Source organism: Pleurodeles waltl, chromosome 12, assembly GCF_031143425.1.
Source record: "Pleurodeles waltl isolate 20211129_DDA chromosome 12, aPleWal1.hap1.20221129, whole genome shotgun sequence".
NCBI classification, from domain to species: Eukaryota; Metazoa; Chordata; class Amphibia; order Caudata; family Salamandridae; genus Pleurodeles; species Pleurodeles waltl.
Window position 1 is genome coordinate 624,517,237 of NC_090451.1, and position 26,001 is coordinate 624,543,237.

A 26,001-nucleotide genomic window follows, 5' to 3' on the forward strand; every position below is an offset into this window, starting at 1 on the left:
ACGTGGCGTACCAGTGGTGGACATCTGTCAGGCTGCAACATGGGCTTCTTTGCACACGTTTGCAAAACACTACTGCCTGGATAGCCAGATGAGAAGAGAGTGGCATTTTGCCCGGTCTGTTTTGCAGGACTTTCTGGTGTAAAAATCTCCTTCAGACCCACCGCCATGGGTTATAGCTTGGGTATCTATTCTAAGGTAAGGAAGCTGCAGCTAGAAGTCTCTATCAGATGAACAAGTTACTTACCTTCGGTAATGAGGTATCTGGTAGAGACTCTATCTAGCTGCAGATTCCTTACACCCACCCAAGCCTCCCCGCTCTGCGGATATTTTTCTTATGTAGATATATATATATATATATATATATATATATATATATATATATATATATATATGTTCAATGGCATGTGTAGCTGCAGATACACATGCTGTGCACATCCCGCCATCTGGTGTTGGGCTCGGAGTGTTACAAGTTGTTTTTCTTCGAAGAAGTCTTTTCGAGTCACGAGACCGAGGGACTCCTCCCATTTCGACTCCATTGCGCATGGGCGTCGACTCCATCTTAGATTGTTTTTTTTCCGCTATTGGGTTCGGACGTGTTCCTTTTTGCTCCGTGTTTCGGGTCGGAAAGTTAGTTAGAATCTCGGAAAAATCGTCGGTATTGTTTGCGTTCGGTATCGGGTTAGTTACAACAGATCGACACCAAATCAAGAAGAGCTCCGGTGGCCCTTACGGGGTTTTTTCGATCCCCCTTTTCGAGGAGGAAGAGGAAGCTTTCTCTCTCCACGAGTCGGACTCGGAAGAGCTCGAGGCCGAAGAAATGCCGAAAACCGTGAGTAAGACGTCGAAACATAAGACCCATGAGAAGTCAACAAAAGCCCAGGGGACGCCACCGCCAACAGGCCATGGCTTAACCCAAAAAAATAGGTGACCGAGCCAAGGCACCGAAAAAGGGCACGCTGGTGTCGAAGTCATCCGACTCCGGTCGCGATACCGCCACACAGCAATCTCGGACCCGAGACATCAGCACAGAGAAATTTCGGCACCGTGACAGCGGCACCGAACAAATTCGGCACCGAGAAACCACCACGCCGAAAATTACAAAGGTTTCTTCGGAGCCTAAAAAGACATCCGAAAAAGTTTTGGTTCCGAAACATCCAGCCTCTGAGCCAAAAACAGGTTCCTATACAGAGGAACAAGGATTGTCCTCCCAAATGCAAAAACAGATTTGGAGAGGAACTTCAAGCTGTAGAGCCAGACTATACTCAAAGGAGGCTCCACATTCATCAAGACACAGGGAAGATAACCACTCTTCCTCCAATTAAAATAAAAAGAAAACTTGCCTTTCAAAAAAAGGACAAGGAGCCACAGGCAAAGGTGGCAAAGAAAACAACTCCACCACCGTCTCCACCACCATCAGTGCACACATCACCAGTAGCAACTCCTCCACTGATGCACTCCCCGACTCATACTGCCATGAGTCAAGATGATCCTGATGCATGGGACCTTTACGATGCTCCAGTATCGGACAACAGCCCAGACTCGTAACCTGCCAGGCCGTCCCCTCCTGAGGACAGTACATCTTACACACAGGTGATCGCAAGGGCAGCTGCTTTCCATAACGTCACCTTGCATTCCGAACCAATTGAGGATGACTTTTTGTTTAACACGCTATCCTCCACTCATAGCCAATACCAAAGACTACCTATGCTCCCAGGAATGCTAAAACATTCAAAACAAATCTTTCAAGATCCTGTTAAAGGCCGAGCCATAACTCCAAGGGTGGAGAAAAAGTACAAGCCACCGCCAACAGATCCTGTTTATATTACAACCCAGTTAACACCGGACTCCGTAGTTGTCGGGGCAGCTCGTAAGAGAGCAAACTCTCGTACCTCGGGGGACGCACCACCTCCAGACAAGGAAAGTCACAAATTTGATGCTGCGGGCTAAAGGGTTGCAGCACAAGCAGCAAACCAATGGCGCATTGCCAATTCACAAGCACTTTTGGCAAGATATGATAGAGCTCACTGGGATGAGATGCAACATTTGATATAACACTTACCCAGGGAGTTCCAAAAAAGAGCACAACAAGTGGTGGAAGAAGGACAAAGTATCTCTAATAATCAGATACGGTCTTCAATGGATGCAGCAGATACGGCTGCAAGGACAGTAAATACTGCAATAACAATAAGAAGGCACGCATGGCTGCGCACGTCAGGTTTCAAGCCGGAAATTCAACAAGCCGTGCTAAATATGCCATTTAATAAACAGCAGTTGTTTGGGCCGAAAGTCGACACTGCTATTGATAAACTCAAGAAAGACACTGATACAGCAAAAGCCATGGGCGCACTCTACTCCCCGCAGAGCAGAGGCACATTTCGCAAAACACCTTTTACGGGAGGGTTTCGAGTACAACCTACAGAAACCACAACATCACAAAAAAGGCCCACTTATCAAAGCCAATATCAGCGGGGAAGTTTTCGGGGGCAATATAGAGGGTGACAATTCCAAAAAATAGAGGAAAATTCCAAAGCCCCAAAACTCCTCAAAATAAGCAGTGACTTACAAGTCACACATCCCCATCACATAACACCTGTGGGGGGAAGACTAAGCCAATTTTACAAACATTGGGAGGAGATAACAACAGATACTTGGGTACTAGCAATTATCCAGCATGGTTATTGCATAGAATTTCTCGAATTCCCTCCAACAGTCCCACCGAAAACACACAGTATGTCAAAACAACATATAAATCTTCTAGGATTAGAAGTTCAAGCATTGCTCCAAAAAGAGGCAATAGAATTAGTACCAAAACAAGAACTAAACACAGGAGTTTACTCACTTTACTTTCTGATACCCAAAAAGGACCTATACTAGATCTCAGAATATTAAATACATACATCAAATCAGACCACTTTCACATGGTTACATTACAAGAAGTAATCCCACTGCTCAAACAACAAGACTACATGACAACACTGGATCTAAAGGATGCATATTTCCATATACCAATACATCCTTCACACAGAAAGTATCTAAGGTTTGTGTTCCAAGGGATACATTACCAATTCAAAGTGTTGCCATTCGGAATAACGACTGCGCCAAGAGTTTTTACAAAATGTCTAGCAGTAGTAGCTGCACATATCAGAAGGCAGCAAATACATGTGTTCCCGTACCTAGACGATTGGCTAATCAAAACCAACACGCAAATACAGTGTTCACAACACACAAATTCTCTCGTAGGGGATTTCCATGTATAGTCATAAGCACTGAATAGTTCAGCGCGCCTGCGGGGACCCCGGAGCACTGTTGTGTAGTATATTCTTAAGTGCAATCATCAGCTCCTTGACAAAAAAGGTCTGTAAAAAACACTTAAGAATAACAATGTGCAGCCTATGTGAACAGCTACACAGGCCAAATTGTTAGAAGAAAAAACAGTTGTAGTGTAAATTCACGTTTAAACCTCTATTTATTCTATAAATACATAAATAAATACATTCTCATATTTTATTTACACCTCTCATGAGAATAAAACAATGTAGGGCAGTGTAGCCCATAGGCTGATATTATACAGAATGAAAATAGAGCTGTGCCTTTAAGAAAGTAAAGTCTTCCTGTTTCCCATCATGCACAGCAAAAGGCAGTTGCCTCAGTTCTTTTTTCCGGCTCCTTTCTGACAGGACCCTGAAGCATTGAGCTCTACCTCACAAAATCCTTTTGTGACAGAAATTCATTTAAAATCTTTTGAATTTCAATTTCACTCGACGTTTTTAACATTGAGTGATCATTTTCTATTGTTTTCTGTTAGATTCTGACAGAATTTTGAGGTTTTTCTACTTCAGAAATGCCTTCACTGTTTGACAAATGCCCTTCTTGTGGCAGAAAAAAGGCCAAAACAGATCCACATCGGGTCTGCATAATTTGCCTTCCTTCCAGCCACAAACCGGAGTCGTGTGACATCTGCAAAACCTTCTCCAGAAGGACCCTTCGTGACCGGGAGAAGATCCGACTCCAGGCGAAAGAGGACAGGAGGAAAAGTGGTCATTCTACCACAGAGCGAGGAGAAGGTCAGTCTTCTACCAGGGCTCACACTGTTTCCTCTATAACTCCGACCAGACCGGCTCAAAAACGGCACAGGTCTCCGACGACGTCGAGGGCGTCGAACGGCGCCAACATGCTCGCCGTCGGAGTGGTTTGCCGGCGAGAAAGAGACATCGCTCGCCGTCGACAACGATTTCGCCGTCGAGACGGCGTGGACTTTCGCCGTCGAGATCTGGGTCGCCGTCGACACGGCGAGGACGTTCCACGTCGAGGAGATCTGAATCCGGCTCGCCGTCGACACGGCGAGAGCGATCAACGTCGAGGGGTGCTCGACGTCGTAGGCGTTCACCGTCATCACGGCGATGTCGAGGGTCGTCGTCGAGAGATTCTCAACGGCGAGAAGAATCGACGTCGAAGAGCACTCGCCGTCACCGTACTTCGACGTCGAGGAGTGTGTCGACGTCGAGACAATCAAAAAGGCCTAGAAGGGTTTATACAACCTCAGAATCCTCGGCCTCACTCATCCTCCTTCCAGCGTCTCCACAACTCTCTCCTCGACAATCACCATTGCCACAGACGCCGGTAACACCTACGGCGCCTCTTCCGGCTCCCCCTTCAGAGTCTGTTTTGAGGACTCCAACGCGGTCTGTAAGACGTTCTGGACATTCCTCTAGACGCTCTTCTTCCTCTCGGCACCGTCATGAATCACAGAGATCTCAGCATTCACATCACAGGCGTTCTTCTTCGTCTACACGGGACTACTCTCCAACCCTATCGGACTCACCGTCCCCGAGAGTGTCCCCCATAGATGATGTGAATACGTTCCAGGAGGTTTTAGTACGAGGGGCGACCAAGCTGAACATCCCGCTGGCGGTACCTGCCCCATCGACGTCGGTGATCTTCGAGACTTTGCATCACAGGACATCTTCCAGACCTTTGCTTCCACTGGTTCCAGGTCTCCTCGAACCAGCAATGGATATTTTCCTTGCACCGGCCGCAACAAAGTCTGCTCCTTCCAGACTTATTAAAAAATATCGTCCACCAGAACAAGATCCTCTATTCTTGAGGTCGGACCCAGTACCTGATTCGGTGGTCATAGTAGCGGCAAAGAAACTGCATTCAACCTCACCGTCTTCTTCTTCGCCTCAAGATAAAGAGAGCAGAAAGATAGATGCTACAGCACGAAAAGTATGTTCTACTGCAGCCGTCACGATGAAGGCAGCCAGCGCTACTGCGTTATTAGGGCGATGCGACCGTGCCCTCTGGGACTCTTTAATGCAGTTTGCGGAACATCTTCCTAAGGATAAAAGGGAAGATTTCCTGGAGGTCGTGGGTGAGGGAGCCATGGTTTCTAACCAAATTATAAGTGCTGCAGCTGACTCTTCGGTGCTATCCGCACACAATTATGCACACGGGATAGCGCTCAGAAGGCATGCATGGTTGAGACTTACATCACTCAAACCTGAAGCGCAGCAGCGAATACAAAACTTGCCTTTCTCGGGCTCCACCTTGTTCGGTTCTCATGCCGATGACGAGATGGCTAGAATGAAGGCTGAACTAGATACCCTGAAAGCGGTAGGCATGGAAAGACCGAAAGAACAAAGAAAGGTTTTCCGGCCATATCAACGACGACTTTTCACACACCGGTATCAGTCGCCACACTGGATGTCTTCGCGCCCCCAGCAGCAGCAACAACAGCAGCATCAAAGGGGTTTCTCCACTCAGCGAAGGTCGACAAGGGGTCGTTCAACACCTCAAACTCAGGCAACTCGACAGGCTCCCACGTCTAAGCCCTGAATCTTTGCTTCCCCCTCCTCCGTTATCCACTCCGGTAGGGGGAAGTATCTCAAATCATCTGGACGAGTGGCTACGCATCACAACAGACGCCTGGGTATTGAATATTGTGAGACATGGTTACGCTCTCAGATTCACCAGTTCTCCACCATCTGTTCCACCCAAAACAGCCAACCGCCATCTCGAAGCTCTTCAGTTAGAGGTCAATATTCTATTGCAAAAAAGAGCCATAGAACCCGTTCCCATCAGCCAGCAAGGGAAGGGGATTTATTCGAGATATTTCCTTGTACCGAAAAAAGACAAACAAGAGTTTCGTCCCATTTTAGATCTGAGGACAGCAAACAAATGGATTCGCAAAGAAAAATTCAGGATGTTAGCCTTACACCAAATTTACCCACATCTACGTCAGGGCGACTGGCTCTGTGCGATAGATCTTTGCAACGCTTACTTTCATATCCCAATAACCAAGAAACATCGAAAATTCCTAAGGTTCACCGTCGGAAAACGCCATTACCAATTTGCAGTTCTACCTTTCGGCCTAAAATCAGCGCCAAGAACTTTTTCCAAATGCATGGCGGTAGTAGCCGCCCACTTGAGGAAACAGCGAATATTCGTCTACCCCTATCTAGACGATTGGCTCATAAAGGCCTCCAGTTGTCTCGAGGCACAACAGCATTTCGAATGGACTCTACAACTGCTGCAAAAACTTGGTCTTCAAGTCAATCTCCTGAAATCTACAGCAACACCTGTTCAGAGGTTGCATTACTTAGGGGCCATTGTAGATACCAGGCTAGGAAAGGTGTTTCCTTCGGAGGAACGACGGTTATCGATTCTCCAAAAGTGCAAACAACTGCAGGAAAGACCTCAAGCCACTGCAAGAATAATAGCTTCTCTACTGGGCTCGATGGCGTCTTGTATCCATCTGGTTCCCAATGCTCGCCTCCATATGAGACCATTGCAGGAAAATCTGGAGGATCAGTGGTGTCAACTGAGGGACGATTGGGAGAACAAAGTCCTTCTTTCTCCTCACACCCTACAATCCCTCAAGTGGTGGTGTTTACCCAGCAATCTCTTGGTGGGGATTCCGTTCCAACAACGGCCTCCATCTCAAACAATCGTAAGAGATGCGTCACTGCTCGGATGGGGGGTGCACATGGAACATCTTCGAGTCCAAGGAGAGTGGTCACAGAGAGAGAGTCTCTATCACATCAACCTGCTGGAACTTCGCGCAGTCCACCTTGCGCTCAAAGCCTTCCTTCCCTCTCTGAGAACGGAAACTCTCCTTCTCCAGACAGACAACGTGGCCACTATGTACTACGTGAACAAACAAGGAGGCACCAGGTCCAGAATTTTATCCAGAGAGGCTCAGACAATCTGGCATTGGCTTCTAGCCAGGAACCTGTCGCTAGTGGCAACTCACCTGCCCGGCATCCAGAATGTTCAAGCGGATGCCCTCAGTCGGGTAATGGACGAGAACCACGAATGGGTACTACACGACGACGTCGTTCATTCCATTTTCGCACTCTGGGGTACCCCCTCTACAGACCTTTTCGCAACCCCAGACAACAAAAAATGCCCAAACTTCGCCTCCAGATATTACCATCCAGGGACATTGGGGAATGCCCTATGGATAAGCTGGTCAGGAGCATTTCTTTACGCCTTTCCACCGCTTCCCCTGATTCCGGCGGTCCTCCAGAAGCTGTCCAATGCTCAGACCAAAATGATCCTAATTGCTCCGGAGTGGCCACGCCAGTGGTGGTTCCCAGACCTTCTTCACCGGTCACTCAAACCACACATCAGGCTACCATATCGTCCGGACCTGCTCACGAAGTTCAGAGGGCAGATATCTCATCCCAACCCCTCATCGTTGAGTTTGGCAGCATGGCTCCTGAGCTAGTGCAATATGGACACTTGAACCTACCTCAGGACTGTATGGAAATTCTGAAGGAAGCAAAGCGCCCTTCCACACGATCAGCCTATGCAAGCAAGTGGAAGAGATTCTGCATTTGGTGTTTACACAACAACATTGACCCGGTTTCCTGTGGAGAACAATCTATCCTGCCATACTTGTTAAGTTTGGCAAAATCGGGCTTACAACTGTCGTCAATAAAAGTTCACTTGGCGGCTGTCACGGCATACAGAAAGAGTCCTTCACAAACTTCCTTTTTTCGGATTCCGATTATTAAGGATTTCCTAGAAGGTTTAAAGAAGGTTTTTCCTCCCATTAGAAAGCCTTCTCCTCCATGGGAACTGAACGTTGTCTTATCACGTCTGATGCTGCCGCCATTCGAGCCGATACATAAGGCATCGCTGCAACATCTCACATGGAAAGCTGCTTTTCTGGTGGCAATCACTTCAGCGCGTAGGGTCAGCGAAATCCAGGCCCTTTGCGCTCAGGAACCCTACACGGTTTTTGATTCTGCAAAAGTGGTAATGAGAACTCATCCAAAATTTTTACCTAAGGTAGTCTCCGACTTCCATGTGAACCAAACAATTTCATTACCGACTTTCTTTCAGAATCCAGCTACTCCTGCTGAGAGAACTCTGCACTCTCTGGATGTAAAGAGAGTCTTGAAATTTTACTTGGACAGGACAAAAAGCTTACGAAAATCACAACAGCTTTTTATTAACTATGGCCCAATCAGAACAGGTTTGGGCACATCTAAACAATCTTTATCCAGGTGGATTGTTTCATGTATAATGTTATGTTATCAAACAAATCCCTTGGTGGTAGGCCAAAAGCCCACTCTACCAGAGGGAAAGCAGCTACTGTAGCCTTGATGAGAAATGTCCCTTTGGCAGAAATATGCAAGGCTGCCACTTGGAGGTCGGTCCATACCTTTACTAAGCATTACTGCCTTGATACAGACGCTAGGGCAGATGCTCAGGTTGGACAGGCTTTGCTCAAGAATTTGTTTGCATGATTCATGTTTTTCTCAGTATTCTTATATCTACTCCACCGCGGTTATGGGGATGGGCTTGCTACTCTATTCAGTGCTTATGACTATACATGGAAATCCCCTACGAGAGAAGGAATAGTTTCTTACCTGTAACTCCAGTTCTCTCGTAGGGGTATTTCCATGATAGTCATAAGCAACCCTCCCTCCTCCCCGGTGGAGTTGACATAGAACATGAATATTATGGAGGTTGGTACTCCAACAAATGTTTTGTTTTTTCTTCATGTCAGGTTAATAGCCTCCAAAAAAGAACTGAGGCAACTGCCTTTTGCTGTGCATGATGGGAAACAGGAAGACTTTACTTTCTTAAAGGCACAGCTCTATTTTCATTCTGTATAATGGCAGCCTATGGGCTACACTGCCCTACATTGTTTTATTCTCATGAGAGGTGTAAATAAAATATGAGAATGTATTTATTTATGTATTTATAGAATAAATAGAGGTTTAAACGTGAATTTACACTACAACTGTTTTTTCTTCTAACAATTTGGCCTGTGTAGCTGTTCACATAGGCTGCACATTGTTATTCTTAAGTGTTTTTTACAGACCTTTTTTTGTCAAGGAGCTGATGATTGCACTTAAGAATATACTACACAACAGTGCTCCGGGGTCCCCGCAGGCGCGCGGAACTATTCAGTGCTTATGACTATCATGGAAATACCCCTACGAGAGAACTGGAGTTACAGGTAAGAAACTATTCCTTATGTCATAGAAACCCTACACAAACTAGGTTTCTCAAGCAATTACTCAGTCACACCTTCTGCCGTGTCAAACACAGCAATACCTAGGAGCAACCATCAACACAGTAAAAGGTATTGCCACTCCAAGTCCACAAAGAGTCCAAACATTCCACAATGTAATACAAGCCATGTATCCAAACCAAAAGATACAGGTCAAATTAGTAATGAAACTCCTAGGCATGATGTCCTCATGCATAGCCTTGTCCCAAACGCAAGGTTGCACATGCGGCCCTTACAACAGTGCCTAGCATCACAGTGGTCACAGGCACAGGGTCAACTTCTAGATCTGGTGTTGATAGACCGCCAAACATACATCTCGCTTCAGTGGTGGAACAGTATAAATTTAAACCAAGGGCGGCCTTTTCAAGACCCAGTGCCACAATACGTAATAACGACAGATGCATCCATGACCGGGTGGGGAGCACACCTCAATCAGCACAGCATCCAAGGACAATGGGACATTCAGCAAAGAGAGTTTCATATAAACCACTTAGAACTGTTAGCTGTGTTAGCTGTGTTTCTAGCGCTAAAAGCATTTCAACCCATAATAACCCACAAATGCACTCTTGTCAAAACAGACAACATGACAACAATGTATTACCTAAACAAACAGGGAGGAACACACTCGACACAGTTGTGTCTCCTAACACAAAAAATATGGCATTGGGCGATTCACAACCACATTCGCCTAATAGCACAATTTATTCCAGGGATTCAGAATCAGTTAGCAGACAATCTCTCTCGGGATCACCAACAGATCCACGAATGGGAAATTCATCCCCAAATACTGAACACTTACTTCAGAATGTGGGGAACGCCACAAATAGATCTATTTGCAACAAAAGAAAACTCAAAATGCCAAAACTTCGCATCCAGGTACCCACAACATCAGTCTCAGGGCAATGCGCTATGGATGAACTGGTCAGGGATATTTGCGTACGCTTTTCCCCCTCTCCCACTTCTTCCATATCTAGTAAACAAGTTGAGTCAAAACAAACTCAAACTCATACTAATAGCACCAACATGGGCAAGGCAACCTACACAACACTACTAGACCTTTCAGTAGTACCTCATGTCAAACTGCCAAACAGACCAGATCTGTTAACACAACACAAACAACAGATCAGACATCCAAATCCAGCATCGCTGAATCTAGCAATTTGGCTCCTGAAATCCTAGAATTCGGGCACTTAGACCTCACACAGGAATGTATGGAGGTCATAAAACAAGCTAGAAAACCTACCACTAGACACTGCTATGCAAATAAGTGGAAAAGATTTGTTTATTACTGCCATAATAATCAAATTCAACCTTTACACGCATCTGCAAAAGAAATAGTAGGATACTTACTACATTTGCAAAAATCTAAACTAGCTTTCTCTTCCATTAAAATACATCTTACGGCAATTTCAGCTTACCTGCAAATTACGCACTCAACTTCATTGTTTAGGATACCAGTTATAAAAGCGTTTATGGAAGGCCTAAAGAGAATTATACCACCAAGAACGCCACCAGTTCCTTCATGGAACCTCAACATTGTCTTAACACGACTCATGGGTCCACCTTTTGAGCCCATGCACTCTTGTGAAATGCAATACTTAACGTGGAAAGTTGCATTTTTAATTGCCATCACATCTCTAAGAAGAGTGAGTGAAATTCAAGCATTTACCATTCAAGAACCATTTATTCAAATACACAAAAATAAAGTTGTTCTACGGACCAATCCTAAATTTTTACCAAAAGTAAACTCACCGTTCCACTTGAATCAAACGGTAGAATTACCAGTGTTCTTCCCACAGCCAGATTCTGTAGCTGAAAGAGCACTACATACATTAGACATCAAAAGAGCACTAATGTACTACATTGACAGAACAAAACTAATTTGAAAGACAAAACAACTATTTATCGCCTTTCAAAAACCTCATACAGGAAATCCAATTTCAAAACAAGGCATTGCTAGATGGATAGTTAAGTGCATTCAAACCTGCTATCTTAAAGCTAAAAGAGAACTGCCTATTACACCAAAGGCACACTCAACCAGAAAGAAAGGTGCTACCATGGCCTTTCTAGGAAATATTCCAATGAACGAAATATGTAAGGCAGCAACATGGTCTACACCTCATACATTTACCAAGCACTACTGTGTAGATGTGTTAACTGCACAACAAGCAACTGTAGGACAGGCTGTATTAAGAACATTATTTCAGACAACTTCCACTCCTACAGGCTAAACCACCGCTTTTTGCGGAGATAACTGCTTAGTAGTCTATGCACAGTATGTGTATCTGCAGCTACACATGCCACCTAACGGAAAATGTCACTTACCCAGTGTACATCTGTTCGTGGCATGAGACGCTGCAGATTCACATGCGCCCTCCCACCTCCCCGGTAGCCTGTAGCCGTTCTTAGTTGAATGAAAATTGTAAATTTGTAAATAAATATTCTTTTGATACCGTTAAGTACATACATTCCTAATCCATTGCATGGGCACCTCTAGTATACTCACAACTCCTACCTCACCCTCTGCGGGGAAAACAGTCTAAGATGGCGTTGACGCCAATGCGCAATGGAGCCGAAAGGGAGGAGTCACTGTCTCATGACTCAAAGACTTCTTCGAAGAAAAACAACTTGTAACACTCCGAGCCCAACACTAGATGGCAGAATAATGCACAGCATGTGAATCTGCAGCGTCTCATGCCACGAACAGATGTACACTGGGTTAAGTGACATTTTCCATACATATATTTGTATGTATGCATTTGTGTACATATGTATATTTTTGATACTGGTATTTTTACCTTTCTTAAAGGCATGAAAGTATTTTTGCTTCAAACAGTGAAAGAGGTAATATCCATAACTGTTGGTTCTTCCATGACTCTGCGCTTCCGGCGTGGGAAGTTGTGGAAAAGAACTGACGTACGTGCGCCGAGACGGCGTCTATATAGACAACCGTGACGTCATAGACTGCTCCAATGACGCTGACGACGCACGTAGAGCTGGTCAACACACGTGGATTCGAACGCCGATGGTGCGCGCGCAGGGTACTGCTAAGAATAACTCCGGATTCGAAGCTGACGCCAGGGAATTCTAATGTAAGGAATCTGCAGCTAGATAGTCTCTACCAGATACCTCGTTACTGAAGGTAAGTAACTTGTTCTTTGGGGAGTATGTGGGAAAACACGCCATTTATATTTTGCTCTGAAGTGAAATAATTTTTGTGAATGGACCAGCCTTGGGTCTGTATGTAACCTTACCCTACAGAGGAACCACGACAAGTCTGCCTATCTGATTTGTAGTGTCTTTTGGTGGAAAAGAACCATTTGTCACCAAAGGGATAGAAGGAGGGTGCATTGTATGATGCAGAGATAGGGGTTTCAGAGGAACTTACTCCAGTAGCAAATGTGATTTGTCCTCCAGAAGTCCAGAACCCACTGGGCAGTTGAGTCCAGAATGTCTCCCCCAGTGACTCCAAACTCTGAGATCATTATCTTTAGGGCCTTCACCAAAGCCAGCACCCAGGACAAAGACCACATCTCAGATTTCTCAGACTTCACACACTAAAGATATACCCTTCTGGGCTTGATTCAGAGTGGAACATCTGTTTAAAGCCAAGAAACTGCCTCGAGAGAGCCAAGCCCGGAGCCTACATATGGACCCAAAAAGATCTTGACAGTCTGGCAGAATGGCCCTTGGACTCAAGAGACACCTTTGGTGACTGAAATGCTTCAAGCAACAGAGCCCGAACCGCAGCACTGAAATACACAGCTTCGTCCCGAGAGCCTTCACAGCCTGTTTTGAGGCAAAGATCAGCTGAAAACACACTTGAAACAAGCACTGAGCTAGGCTCAATTCACCCTGCTACTGAAGAACATTGTAATCAGCCTGATGTACGAGAAAGCAGAAACTATATTGATCCAATGTCCGGGCACATCGTAGCATGGCCTCCACCAAATGAGCAAGCTAGTTGATTCACCTTTGAAGATGCAATTTCAGAATTACTTGTTGCTTTCCCTATACCAAAAAACGAGCTGAGGAACCATACATGACTGCCGGTATGGCCACCCTTATGCTCACCTTTTCCCAGCTCACTCCATTCACACACTAAAACCAGGACCCAGATAAAATATCTGCAAAATCCATGAGGACCTTATGCCTACTGAAAACCCGGACAACACTTGGCATGATTATAACATGGACCCTGCAGATGACCCATCTTTAGAGCCATATCCCGTTAAGGTCTCACCACCCTTCTACACCACCACTACCTTTCACTCAGTCATCCAGCAAGAGACTGCTTACTGCAAATTAAAACTTGCAGTAAGGCAAAGGGGTAAGACTTTCCTATTGAGACACTGATAAAAATAGAGCGGGCACACTCAAAGACAATTCCAGGCCAGTAGGTTTTTATATAGAAAAATATATTTTCTTCGTTTATTTTAAGAACCACAGGTTCAAGATTTACAAACAATACTTTAAATGAAAGGTACTTCACTTAGGAACTTTAGGAACTTTGAATTAGCAAAATAGCATATACATTTTTCACACAAATGGCAATAAGCTATTTTAAAACTAGACAGTGCAATTTTCAACAGTTCCTGGGGGAGGTAAGTGTTTGTTAGTTTTGTAGGTAAGTAAACCACCTACAGGGTTCAAAGTTGGGTCCAAGGTAGCCCACCGTCGGAGGTTCAGAGCAACCCCAAAGTAACCACACCAGCAGCTCAGGGCCAGTCAGGTGCAGAGGTCAAAGTGGTGCCCAAAACGCATAGGCTTTAATGGAGAAGGGGGTGCCCCGGTTCCAGTCTGCCAGCAGGTAAGTACCCGCGTCTTCGGAGGGCAGACCAGGGGGGTTTTGTAGGGCACCGGGAGGGACACAAGTCAGCACAAAAAGTACACCCTCAGCGGCACAGGGGCGGCCGGGTGCAGTGTACAAACAGGCGTCGGGTTTGCAATGTAGTTCAATGGGAGACGTAGGGGTCTCTTCAGCGATGCGGGGGGGAGCTCCTCTGGGTAGCCACCACCTGGGCAAGGGAGAGGGCCACTTGGGGGTCGCTCCTGCACTGGAGGCCGGATCCTTCAGGTCCTGGGGGCTGCGGGTGCAGGGTTCTTACCAGGCATCGGGTTCTTAGAAGCAGGCAGTCGCGGTCAGGGGGAGCCTCTGGATTCCCTCTGCAGGCGTCGCTGTGGGGGCTCAGGGGGGTCAACTCTGGCTACTCACGGGCTCGCAGTCGCCGGGGAGTCCTCCCTGTAGTGTTGGTTCTCCACAGGTCGAGCCGGGGGCGTCTGGTGCAGAGTGCCAAGTCTCACGCTTCCTTCGGGAAACGTGTTGTTTTCAAAAGTTGCTTCTTTGTTGCAAAGTTGCAGTCTTTGTGGAGCAGAGCCGCTGTCCTCTGGAGTTCTTGGTCCTTTTTAGATGCAGGGTAGTCCTCTGAGGCTTCAGAGGTCGCTGGTCCCTGTGGAACGCGTCGCTGGAGCAGTTCTCTTGAAGTGGGGAGACAGGCCGGTAGAGCTGGGGCAAAGCAGTTGGTGTCGCCGTCTTCTCTGCAGGTTTTTCAGCTCAGCAGTCCTTCTTAGTCTTAGGTTGCAGTAATCTATCTTCCTAGGTTCTGGTGAGCCCCTAAATACTGAATTTAGGGGTGTGTTTAGGTCTGGGAGCCAATGGCTACTGTCTTTGAGGGTGGCTACACCCTCTTTGCCCCTCCTCCCTGAGGGGAGGGGAGCACATCACTAATCCTATTGGGGGAATCCTCCATCTGCAAGATGGAGGATTTCTAAAAGTCAGTCACCTCAGCTCAGGACACCTTAGGGGCTGTCCTGACTGGCCAGTGACTCCTTGTTTTTCCTCATTATCTCCTCCTGGACTTGCCGCCAAAAGTGGGGGTTGTGTCCAGGGGGCGGGCATCTCCACTAGCTGGAGTGCCCTGGGGCATTGTAACACGAAGCCTGAGCCTTTGAGGCTCACTGCTAGGTGTTACAGTTCCTGCAGGGGGAGGTGTGAAGCACCTCCACCCAGAGCAGGCTTTTGTTTCTGTCCTCAAAGAGCACAAAGGCCCTCACCACATGGGGTCAGAAACTCATCTCTCAGTAGCAGGCTGGCACAGACCAGTCAGTCCTGCACTGAACAATTGGGTAAAATACAGGGGGCATCTCTAAGATGCCCTCTGTGTGCATTTTTTAATAAATCCAACACTGGCATCAGTGTGGGTTTATTATTCTGAGAAGTTTGATACCAAACTTCCCAGTATTCAGTGTAGCCATTATGGAGCTGTGGAGTTCGTTTTTGACAGACTCCCAGACCATATACTCTTATGGCTACCCTGCACTTACAATGTCTAAGGTTTTGCTTAGACACTGTAGGGGCATAGTGCTCATGCGCCAATGCCCTCACCTGTGGTATAGTGTACCCTGCCTTAGGGCTGTAAGGCCTGCTAGAGGGGTGACTTACCTATGCCATAGGCAGTGTGAGGTTGGCATGGCACCCTGAGGGGAGTTCTATGTCGACTTAGTCATTTTCTCCCCACCAGCACACACAAGCTGGCAAGCAGTGTGTCTGTGCTGAGTGAGGGGTCTCTAGGGTGGCATAAGACATGCTTCACCCTTAGGGACCTTCCCTGGCATCAGGGCCCTTGGTACCAGGGGTACCAGTTCCAAGGGACTTTCCTTGGTGCCAGGGTTGTGCCAATTGTGGAGACAAGAGTACATTTTAGGTGAAAGAACACTGGTGCTGGGGCCTGGTTAGCAGGGTCCCAGCACCCTTCTCAGTCAAGTCAGCATCAGTATCAGGCAAAAAGTGGGGGGTAACTGCAACAGGGAGCCATTTCCTTACACAGGCCATCCGATATTTTCCCACGCTTAAAAGCATTTTGAAATGTTCTGCAGAGAATTACAAGGACCCAGTGAAAACATTAAGGTCACACAGAATGTAGAAGGATTAGCAAGATCCTGTCTAAATTTGTGGGCACGTTGCAGTTGACTCCCTTGTGGTCCACATGGTGCGCAAGAAGGCATTTGCGCAGACCACAGAAGATATACCGCCACCTAAAAAAGAGAGCAAGAAAATTGATGCTGCAGGCATGTGAGTAGATGTTGGGGCCACCAAGCAATAACCAATTTGCAACTCTTCCCGGTCTCCAGGTAAAAAATATCTGTGAGAGTAGATGGAGGAGTTTATGAAGAATTGTTCAGATGCTTTTAAGTAGCAAGGGAAAGAAATTGTCCATGAGGGCATACAAATTTCTAATGCCAACATCAAGTGTGCTCGCAAACTGTAGATACGGATGCCAACGTGCTCGGTACTAGTGTCCACCTCCGACTTTATGCTTGGCTAACAGTGTAGCTTTTGTCTGGAGGTCCAGCAGCACCACATTGACTTGCCCTTCGATGGTGACCACCTGTTAGTGCCAAAAATCAGAGAAAAAAAAAAGTACACTGCTGGAGCAGTGGCTGTGTTGCAAAATCAGCCCCAGAAACATGGCTTTCGTTGCGAGCAGCAGCAGGCACTTTCCAGCAAAAGCCAGACAAGCTGCAGCTACCCTTTCCTTAAACAAATCAAGCAAAAATCATGAGATGTCTTGCTTCTAACTGATCATGGAAAGGTCAAAAACGCCCAAATCAAGGGCTCTTAAGGCTCCAAGCAACAGCTTTGTGCCCATTTCCACTGACTACTCAAAACCGTTGGGCTGCATCAGGCTTTTGCAGCACAACAATATAACCTCAGACCAGTGGGGGCTCTCCATTGTCGTTCATGGATTTGTTCCTGGAATTTCACACCACACCACCCAATGTACCACCTTATGGCATTGCCATCACCCAAGATCAGCTATAGCTGCTGCATGGAGAAGTGCATGCATTACTGAAAAAGGAAGCTATAGAAGATGTACCAAATCAGCAAAGACGAGAAATATATTCCCTGTACTTTCCCATCTCCAAGAAAGAATAGACATTATGGCTAATGTATACCGTCTACTCAATCAATACATCATGTCGGAACCTCAAGACGACCCAGGTGCTTCAGCAGTACTTCCAGCCACTTGGAGGCACCAGCAGTAGACCTCTTTGCAAGAAGCAATAACACAAAATGCCAAAGCTTTGCTTCCAGGTAGCCACAGTTCCAACTGGTGGGCTGTGCACTATGGTTCTGATGAATACATCTACCTGTGGATTCCTCACCTTTTGAATATCCCCATGAGCCAGCATCCCAAAAACCTTTCTACATAGCTCTCCCACAGCGACAGATGACACAATAGCGCGGCTAAGCACGCAACTATGTGTGACGTCACTGGAGCCTTAAGAAGCCAGCGTGTTGACTCCAGTTCCCTTGTTTCGACGCCTTGGACGCGTAACAGTTTTTCCTCTCTCACTTACTTTACTGTTGGTTACAGTGTTTCAGGGAACTGTTTTTCTGCAACAATGCCTCTACTGAGGAAGTACGGATTCAAGCCCTGTCAAAAGTGCGAGGGCCAGATGTCGATCATAGACCCTCATGGTGACTGTCTTTGGTGTCTCAGCTCTGACCACGTCATTGACACCTGTTCCTCATGTCAGAAGATGAATCCAAAGGACTTGATAGAAAGGGAGGCTGAGATCGTCGTGGCCAAGGCTAGGAAAGCGAAGAGGAGTTGTTGGAAGTCACAGTCTCGCTCTGAGGCACCGTCTCCACACTCCTCAAAATCATTGAAAAGGAAGCGCAAGAAGAAGCGGCATCAGTTACCAATGCCGGTCATACATGTTTTTCAGACGTCCATATCTCCGCGTCCATGATCGGCTGAAGGCTCTCTGACTCAATCCCCCATCGCTGGTCCGACGTCGCCTTCGACTCCATTGAGACTAGTGAGACCATAGACTTCACATGTGCCTCCTGATCTGGAGCCAGAAATGGTCCCTCTGACTCCAGTTCTCTCTCAGCCTCATCGACAGGAGCAAGGGTATCCAGCCTTCCCTCCTCCTGGAACTGATCCTTCCAACTTCCTCAAAGTCCAATGTCTTATTCTTTGGGAGGTTTCCTGGCGTCTTATCAGCAGGCTGCGTTCCTGTCTTTCATGCTGATGGCCCAGTTACCCCAGCCTTTGCTGAGGAAGATGACTCCTTCGCTGACTGACACTCGGCAGGAGTCATCAGCGTCATAGGGCTCCATGCTGGCGTCTTATCGTTCAACTCCAGTCCCTGTGGATTAGGCTGCTCCAGTGTCCAAGTCTTCTGCACTGATTCCAGTGTCACCTCCCCATTGCTGGAGTCGAGGCATAGATCCCGCAGAGAACTTCAACAGCTTCTGGAGGAAGAACAGTGTTTCTGTCCAAAGCAGGATCCTGACTTGGAGGAAGGTGAAATTTTGTCAAATGATGACTGTTTGGCGCCTAAGCTGATTCTGGCTTGGAGAGGTTCAAGGACAGCAAGGCAAAAGTGAGGTCGTTAGGCCTTCAATCCCAGCCTAAGAGTTAGAGACCATTTCCTGTGTTCTGGGGGTTTGGCTGGAACTATTCCTTTTGTGGCAGACTGTTCCATCAGCAACAGTCAACCAATTCCCTTTACAAGTCCCACAGAGGGCGTGGCAAAGGGAGAGCCTTCCTCCTCCGCTTCCTTACCAGCCAATATTACAGGAAAGTAGCCCTAGTTCTGCCAACTTGGAGCATGCTTTGGATAATTCATTTTCTACCACAGTGGAGGTCCATAACATCGGACCTGTGGGTTTTGAGTATTGTAGAAAATGGATACACCCTACCCAGGAGTTTCCGAAGAACATCTGTTGCTTCAGCAGGAGATCCAAACAGTACTCTTGAAGGGTGCAGTGGAGTTAGTTCAAGAGCAGGAACGGTGTCAGGGATGTTACTCACACTACTTTCTGATCACCCAAAAAAGAACAGTTGTTTGCATTCGATACTAGATCTCAGGATTTTGAATTGGTTCCTCAAGGAGGAAAAATTCAAAATGCTGACCCTAGCACAGTTGTTTGTTGTGCTGGACAAGGAAGACTAGATGATTTCAATCGAGTTGTAGGATGCATATTTTCACATCCTCATTCTCCAAACGCTCAGAAAGATATGTCTTTGTTTTATGGTGGGGTCACAGCATTATCAGTTTGCAGTCCTTCCGTTTGGTCTTACTTCTGCACCTCAAGTCCTCACAAAGGTGATGGCAGTGGTTGCAACACATCTCTGTGGGGATTACAGGTATTCCCTTACCTCGATGATTGGCTGTTTAAAGCGAAGTCTCCGGAGTTGGTGTTGCATAACTTGCAGTTGACAACTCACTTGTACAACCTGGGCTTTTTCATAAATGTGCCCAAGTCTCACCTGGAGCCCTCTCAGTGTTGCCTGTTAATAGGGGCAGTACTGGACACTTTAATGAATCATGCTTATCCTCCCCCTCAGAGGATTCAAGACATTGAGGCTACGATTCCAATGTTTCAGAACTGAGCAATGGTTCCAGACCTGAAGGTCTTAAGTCTGCTCGGTCTGATGGTTTCCTGCATTCTGTTGGTCACCCTTGCATGCTGCCACATGAGGGCCCTTTGGTGGTGCCTCCGCAAGCAGTGGTTTCAGCACAACGGAGATCTGTCAGTCAGAATCTCTAGACAGACGGCAGCGGATCTTCGATGGTGGAGTGTAGATGGCAGTCTCTCTCAGGGAAAGTCATTTTGTCCTCCAGTGGCCACAGTAATAAAAGATGCCTCGACTCTAGGGTGGGGAGCACATGTGAGGGATCTGGAGATCAAGGGAATTTGGTCTCCAGGGGAACAGTTGTTACATATCAGTCTGTTGGAGCTGTCAATGCAGCTCTTGACAGACAATACTACTGCAATGTACTACATAAACATGAAGGTGTAGGGTCATAACTTCTCTGCAGAGAGGCTCTGCAACTCTGGTCCTGGGTTAAGGACCATCAGATTTGCATCATAGCAAATCACTTGGCAGGAATCCTGAATAAGTGCGGACAGTCTCAGCCGGCAGTTTTCAGCCGATCACAAGTGGCGTCTCCATCCGGAGGTGGTGTTAAACATCTTCTGGCTATGGGAAACTCCTCAGATAGACCTGTTTGCCACTCGTGAGAAAGCGCACTCCCTGTCGTTATGCAGCCTCCATTATCAGATGCAGGGAGCAGTGGGGGCGTGTTTCAATTGGATTGAGACTCCCAGCTGCTCTACGCGTTACCCTCCCCCCCCCCCCCCCCCCCCCCTAAAAAAATTCCTTGGGTTCTGAGGACGATTCGCCAAGTCTGTGCTCAAGTAATATTAATAGCCCTGGATTAGCCAAGATGACTGTGGTGCACAGACCTCCTTCAACTCTCACTGTGCCCTCTGCTCCGTCTCTCTCACAGGGAAGACCTCCTCTTTCAGTCGCAGGTTCTAAACCCCCAGACCCTGCACCTACATGCCCCAGAAGTGAATGGGTAAACCCAAGTTCTTTTTTCTTCCGCCTGACGTGGTGAATGTTATCTTATCGGCCAGGCAACATTCCCCTAAGTCAGTGTACTCTGGCAGATGGGCTAAGTTTGTGAAGTGGTGTAAAGAAAATTCTATTAACCCTTTAAAATCAGCAAGGATGTTCAATTGCAACAGTTAAGGGATATTTGTCTGCCCTTTTGGCTTTCTTACGTTTACCCGACCAACCTTCCCTAGTCAAGTCCCCTATAACCTTAAGGTTTAAATTAAAGGGACTTACTAATAGATATCCTCCCACTCTGTTTATAATGCCTAAGTGGGTTTTTAATTTAGTTCTTAATGGGTTCTCCATTTGAACCCTTACATAGTTGTCCTTTGAGGTTACTCACTTTAAGGCAGTTTTCCTAGTGAAAATGTCTGCTAGGCGGGTCAACGAATTGCAGGCGCTTAGTGTTAAGCCTCCTTTCACAACTCCCTGTGTCAATAAGTTGTTATTAAGAACCTGAGCCGTTTCCTGCCAAAAGGTGGTTACTCCCTTCCATTTGGGCTAGTCTACCACCCTTCCTACTTTTTATCCTCCTCCCCATCCCTTTAAGGAGGAGGAAAGGCTTAATCGCTTGGACCCAAAGAGAGCTGTCAGCTTTTACATAGACAGAACATTAGAGGTCAGACTTGATGATCAGCTCTTTGTGGAGTGTGTTGGCAAGATGAAAGGAAAGGTGATCCACAAGTGGATACATTCAAGATGGATCATCCTTTGTGTTAAGATCTGCTACACCATGGCTAACAAGGAGCCACCAGAAGGGCACAGAGCACATTCCACTAGAGCTTATTTTTCCACTTCTGCTTTGGGTAACAAGGAACCACCGGAAGATATCAGAGCTCATTCCACCAGAGCAAAGTCTTCCACCTCTGCTTTGGCTAAGGGTGTCCCTGTTGTTGACTTTTGTAAGGCAGCAACTTGGGCCTCCCATGAGGGTGAGACTGCTTGGGGATTCTATGTAAAAGGTGAGGAATCCACAGGTAGATGTATCCATCAGAAGAACAAGTTACTTACTTCTGGTAACTCATTTCCTGGTGCATCAGTATCTACCTGCGGATTTCTCACTGACTCATCTGCATCCCCGTTGTCTGTTTGTGTATACCAAAAAGGATATTGGTTTATTTTTTATCTGGTTTGCGACATGTTGCATCTGTCATGTTGGTTTCACCCTTTTGCCTCAAAGGCACGAAAAAAGTAGGTGGAAACTGACGGCAGCACGCCGACAAGGACTTCGTATAGCTCAATGATGTCAGACGGAGTCTTGTGCGGAGCCGTGCTATTATGACGTCCTCATCAACGTGGGAGAGCTATGGAGAAAAGTTTCCATGGAATGCTGTTGCATGGGGATATTCGAAAGGTGAGGAACCCACAGGTAGATACTGTATCCACCAGAAAAAGTGTTACTGAAGGTAAGTAACTTGTTCGTCAATTGTTCAGAGATTTGTTTACCCCTGATGGTCGAAACTTTAACATTCTCCTTAGATTTATTGGTCCTCCATTTGGGCTGCTACACTTTTGCCTACTACAGTTACGTTCCTGGGAAATATGCTTCCTCGTTGCGATCACTTAACTCCGCAGTATGAGTCAAGTGCAAGCTTCTAACAGTTGAGGACCCATTTAAACAAGTGCAAAAAGATAATGATTTCCTCATTTTCTGCCAAAGGCAGTCTCACCTTCCTATAGTAATCAGACTTTTGAATTAACCTATCCGATGTGACATCTAGCTGCAGATTCATTACTTTAGGTTCCTCCCTAGGTGTGAGACTGGATCTGGGAATTTTTTTCATAGCACATCTGCAACAGAAGAGGGCCTTATGCGACTTCTTATAGACGACGTCCACCGGGTGGGACATCGAGAAAGCCGATATAACCCCCTCTCTGCTGTCAGTTCCTTCTTTTTCCCTGCTTGCAATGTGGTTATGGAGCAGTTAGGGGGCTGTTTTACGGCCCGTCTCGACAGTTTGTTGAGGAAACTGTGTATTTTTGCAATGTCTCCAGGGTTTATGCCCTGTGGATCTTGTGGCAGACACATGTCGGTCACTGATCCTCATACCATCTGTATGTGGTGCCTTGGAGAACACCTTTGTAGGAAAGTAGCATCTTTCTGTCATAGGTACCCCCACTTTTTGCCTGGTGTCAGAGTGTTTAAACTAGTGCACTGGGATCCTGCTAACCAGGACCCCAGTGCCTGTGCGCTCTCCTCTAAATTTGGTTGCTGGTAAACTTTTACAGCCCACAATTGGAGTACTGGTGCACCCATGTAAGTCCCTAGTATATGGTAATTAGGTACCAAGAGCATTGGTACACCAGAGGTCTCCCATGAGCTGCAGAATTTATGGTGCCACCCATGGGATCCCATCCAAACTGTCTGTAGGCCTGCCAGTACAGCCTACATGAAATGGTGCATGCGCCCTTTCACCACCAATACAAGGCTCACCTTATATCGCGGTCACTGCACTTAAGCGCTGTAAGTCACCCCTCTGGTAGGCACTTCAGGCCAAGGGCAGGGTAAGTGTGAGGGTACTCCTGCATGAGCAGGGTAGCCCTACAACTCCCTGAATCAATTCTCTGGGCTTTGTAAGTGGGAGGGGAAGCCATCTTAAGGTATGTAGTGGACACTGCTCAACATGAGTAGTCCAAAAACATAATGGGTTCTCCGAACTGAGGCATGTTTGGCATCAAACATGTTGGAATCATGCAACTACACTGATTCCAGTGCTAGTTGCATGATCCCCTGTACTCTTCGGGTTCCTTAAACGGTCCCCCAGTTCTGCCTGTGTAGCCTTATGGGGTTTGGCTGCCAGCCCTCGCTGCTGCTGACCCCAGACACTGTTTTGCCCTCCTGCTGATCTACTTAGCTCAAGCAGAGGAAGGCAGAACAAAGTATTTCCTGCAAGGGAGAAGCGTGACCACCTCTCCCTTTGAAATAGGTGTCTCTGGGCTGGGGTGGCCTCTGAGCTCCACCAGACTGCTTTGAAGGGCACATTTGGTGCCCTCCTTGCATAATCCGGTTTGCACCAGTTCAGGAATCCCTGGTTCCCACTCTTGCGCAAAACCACACAAAAAACAGGGGAATGACCACCCCCCCCGGTCTAGCTCCTCCCCTAGGAATGTGCACAGAGTTCCGCCAGGTGGTCGGTTGCTTCTGCCATGTTGAACATAATATGTGCCAAGGCCGCTGGGAGAATCTGACTGGTTAGGCCAGGTAGATGATGTCCCTGACCCCCCTCTGATAGGTGGGTCACTTCAGAGAGCGACCAATCCCCTCTTAGGGTTACTTAAGGACTCCCCTGAGGGTGGGTTCTCAGATTAGTTGAGCAAGACTCTTCAAGGAACTCTGCAATACATCTTCTGCTCCTGGCCTCCGGAACTGCTGCTGGTCTTCTTTTTGAACTTAAACGACTGTATCCAGTTGTGAGGGCTCCCACTGCAACATTGTTTCTCCAGCTCCTGCAAGATTTCTGCAACATCTTTGGCTGTGCATCTTCCAGGGTCACAAAGACTGCCTGCATACAAGAAGCGAAGCAAGAAGGAATCTCCTTTGCAGCGAAGGAGTCACTCCCCTGCATCTGTAGGTACCTCAAGACAACGATGACCTGCAGGTGGATCCTGCTGCCCCATGGACAACGTAAAGGCTCTGCTCACAGTTGGTGGCTCTGTGGTCCTTTCCGGGTCCAACTTGTCTTCTGACCAACTTGAGAGACGGGGGACCCTTGCTGCAGTCACTGAAACAGAACTCCTGTGCATCTCGACTGTTGCTCTTGCCAAAGCTTGTTTGCTCGTCCTCCAAGGATATCTTCAAGCTCCAAGAAGCCCCGGCCTCTGGCACTTTGCAATGCCAGGTTCAGCTCCCCTTCTACTGCTCCTGTGACCCCTGTTTGTTGTGCAGCTGAGGCCTCCTGGCAACTCCCTGTGCCTGCTGCCAGCAGGTCACTCATGGGGGCTCCTCCAGCTGGCTTTCCTTCCTGCTCAAGGCCTGCCCTGACTCCGCTCCAAGTGTCGAGTCACTAGGACCTTGCTGGCCCTTCAAAATCTGCACAATTCCTTGCAACCACAATTTGCATTTTTCAAGGCTTGTTGGTGGCCCTGCTGGCCACTGACTCTCCTGCAACCTGGCGACTGCCGTGAGACAGCTCATGGGTGACTCCAAGGATCTCCTGCATCCCCCTGGACTCCGCAGCTGTACTACTTCTACCGTCCTGCAGGAACTTCGCCCCAATGAGGGGGTGGGAATTGCCTACCTGCACCGCCTGAACATCTGTTAGTGGTCTGGACACCATTCCCTTCTTTTTCAGATTCCTCCAGTCTGGAATCCACCTTTGGGTTCCTCCGACCTGGTCCATTGCTCTAGACAGCAGCTGGACAACCGAGGCTTTCATTGACTCCATCAAGGGTTTCCGATGCCACTTCACCCCTATGCACCTGGGCTCCCTGGTGTAGTTACTCCAGTCTTCTGGGTATCCACGGGTGGGGGCACTCTCCAGCCTTTTTGTGCCAACTGGTTTCTTTGTGGTCCACTGGGAATGCTCCTAAATCCATAAAACTCCAACCATGACGGTCCTATGTTAGCCTATGAGACACCCAGCTCGATAACAACTCTGCACCCGGGCGCCTGTGGAATTTCTATTACTTACCTCTCGTAATTCCCTATCCCTCCTACTTTGCTATCTGGACACCTAAACACTATCACTAAGGGTTGCCTGGACTCAGTATAGGATGCCACACCATAGGTGTACACCATAAACTGAGCCAGCCTCCTACAACCATGACTCTGAGGAGTGTGGTTTCTGTTGTCGTCTTTGGCCGAAGGCATTGAGGGAGTGTTGCGTGAAAAGTCTGGTGACGCGACTGTCGGAGGCAGCGCAGCTGCGTTAGTCCACAGACTGATCGAGGAGCTGTGTGCGTGGGGGTGAGGGGATTGGGATTGGGGCACGCCTATCACCCTCACATCAAATGAGGCTCCAAAGCAAAAACAGTCAAAACCGACGCATAAGTTGAGCGTCTCTGAATGTCCCTGCATGAATTCTTTGGGCCTTAGCCCCACACTGGTGCGCT